Raw genomic sequence first — 3,209 nt, forward strand, 5'->3', positions numbered from 1 at the left:
CCCCTTTTTGGGAAGACTTTGTGCAAGTAGAAGCGGGCTTGTAATTCTGGAAACTCTCGTTGGGGCTTGCCTTTTAAAATACCGATGCAAAATTGGCTGGTAGTTGTTAAACTGAATGAACTGAATATATGTACCTGACAAGGATGTTATAATAGCGCACTGTGGACTTTATAGAACGATAGTTATAAACAGTACACGTTAATTTACAAAAGTTTCTTGCAGTGTATATTCATTCATTATTTGAGCGACCTGGAGGTTGGCAAGCCTGCCTTGTCTTCACCCGCATTTTGCCCCATGGAAGAGGGGGAATAAAGACACATAGCCGGGGGGGGGGAGGGATTATTTAATTATTCTCAACAATTTTCTGCTTAAAAAATGACTGCTTTTCTTCCTAAGGGAATCCATGGGACCAGGTGGGGAGTACGTTCTGAGCTGACAAATGGCTGGGTGAGCAAGGTTACTGCCCCTTCACTCTCCTTCCCATATCCTGAAGCCACCTACAGCCAGGCCCGTGCCCACAGGGGGGCATTTAAGGGCAGTGCCCCCTCATGGCCCATGCCCCACAAGTCCCACTGTGGGAGTTGTGCTGGCAGGTAAGGAAAGACTCTTCTCTTCTTCACCTTCCTGCCAATGGGATCTCTCTCTCTCTCTCCTGCTCCCCTGCCCCCCCTCGATTTCCCAATGCCCCACACCCAAAATTTTCTGGCTATGCCTCTGCCTGCAGCTTATGTACACAATAAAGTGAAGCCCTCAGGAAAACAATGGAATTAAACCTAATACATAGTTTTGCCCTAAGAACTGAGAGACTTGGGTTCAAATCCCTGCTCAGCCAAAAAAGGTTGCTGGGAGACCTCTCCATTTGCAACCTAACCTGCTTTGTGGGATGGCTCTGACGCTAAGATCAGAAGAGGGGGAAGCCCTACAGGCTGTACAGGATCCTCGAACAAAGGGGGAGATAAAAATGCAATAGGTCAATAAAAGAGCAATCATGATAATCTCTAATACTGCGGTGGTGGTCCGGAGTGCCATCGCCCAGCTTTGGCTGATGTGTCAACTGCATCTGGTCCTGGGTGAATCCAATCTAGCCACAGTAATCCATGCCTTTTGTTGTTGTTCAGTCGCACAGTTGAGTCCGACTCTTCGCGACCCCATGGACCAGATCACGCCAGGCCCTCCTGTCTTCCGCCGCCCTCTGAAGTTGGCTCAACTTCATGTTCGTTGCATCGATGACACTGTCCAACCATCTCATCCTTTGCCGTCCCCGTCTTCTTTGACCTTCAATCTTTCTTTCCCAGCATCAGGGTCTTCTCCAGAGAGTGCTCCCTTCTCATTTGGTGGCCAAAGTATTTGAGCTTCAGTTTCATTATCCCTTCCAGGGAACAGTCAGGGTTGATTTCTTTTAGGATTGACTGATTTGATCTTCTTGCAGTCCAAGGGACTCTCAAGAGTCTTCTCCAGCACCATAGTTCAAAAGAATCTATTCTTCGGCGCTCGGCCTTCCTTATGGTCCAACTCTCGCAGCCATACATGACTACTGGGAATACCATTGCTTTGACCATGCGGACTTTTGTTGGCAGGGTGATGTCTCTACTTTTGATCATGCTGTTTAGGTTCGCCTTTGCTTTCCTCCCAAGGAGCAGGCGTCTCCATGCCTTAGTTACATCTAGATGCAGAAAAGAGCAAGAGCCCAGTAGCACCTTAAAGACTAACAACATGCATGACAGGCTACGAGCTTTTGTGAGTCACCGCTCACTTCTTCAGATACTTCTTCAGGTGTCTGAAGAAGTGAGCAGTGACTCGCGAAAGCTCCTCCCCTGCCACATATTTCGTTAGTCTTTAAGGTGCCACTGGACTCTGACTCTTTTCTACTGCTACAGACAGACTAGCACAGCTACCCATCCTGATCTATCTCCATGGAAGTGGGGAAGTGTTCAGCTTCTAAAAATTAAATAAATAAAACATTATATTGTTCTGTTATTGGGAAATAAATTGTGTCCCTTAACAGTAACATGGGCATTCAGTAAGTGACCCGTAACAGCAGCATAGCCACATTCCATACAGCAAAGGCTGCTGGGGGGGCAAACAGCATTTTCTAGGCTTATAATACTGATGTTTGAGTTCTGGTAAATACATCTTTCTACAACAGAAAGGCTAAATTAGAGAAAATATACAAAAGAGTAGCAACCGTTGGACTCGACTGTGCGACTGAACTACAACAAAGGTGTTCCTGGACTCTAGCTCTTTTCTACTGATTAGCTACATCTATACTGGACAATTGCAATGCCCTCTGTTTGGGGCTACCCGGAGGCTGCAGGTAGCGCAGAATCCTGCCGCTAGACTGCTGGTCAGGGGAGCATGAGACCCTGCTATCCACTCCTGAGCCCCATTCAAGGTGTTGTTTGTGACCTTTAAAACCCTGCATGGCTTGGGCCCAGGGTGCCGAAGAGCCACTTTCTCCCATTTCTTCCTTCTCAGGTATTAAGATCACAGGGAGAGGCCCTCCTGACAGTCCCATCAATCCAAGAAGCTTGTTTGGTGGGTACATGAGTGGGGGCCTTTTTAGTGACAGCCCCACAATTCTGGAACAATCTTCCCAGGGAGGTGTGTGCCTGCCCCCCGCCCTTTTCCACTTTAGGAGTGCATTGTACCCTACTGAGGTCCTCCCCAGGCTCCATCCCCAAATCTCCAGGAGTCTCCCAACCTGGACCTGGCAGCTCTACCCGCCATCGTCCCCTGCTGGTGGTCAGTGGAGGTCTGGCGACCCTGTGAAAGACCTAGGAGGAGTTTGGAATGGATGGCTTACCAAACGGATACTTTTTATGAAACTATCCACACGTAGGGTTGCCAGCTCCGGGTTGGGAAATACCTGGAGATTTTGGGGCTGGAGCCTGAGGAAGGCAGGGTTTGGGGAGGGGAAGGACTTTGATGGGGCACAATGCCACAGAGTCCACCCTCCAAAGCAGCCATTTTCTCCAGGGGAACTGATCTTTGTCTCCTGGAAATAAGTTCTAATAAGGGGAGATCTCCTGCCACTGCCTAGAGGTTGGCAACTTTTCCATGTGTAAATTATTATTGTTGTTGTTGTTGTTGTTGTTGTTGTTGTTGTTGCTGCTGCTGCTGCTGTTATTATTATTATTATTATTATTATTATTATTATTCAAGAGCGCCTAATATTAAGATTACAAAATCTATTGTATATAGAGAAAATA

This window comes from Gekko japonicus, unplaced genomic scaffold (genome assembly GCF_001447785.1).
Source record: "Gekko japonicus isolate JY-2015 unplaced genomic scaffold, Gekko_japonicus_V1.1 scaffold1416, whole genome shotgun sequence".
NCBI classification, from domain to species: Eukaryota; Metazoa; Chordata; class Lepidosauria; order Squamata; family Gekkonidae; genus Gekko; species Gekko japonicus.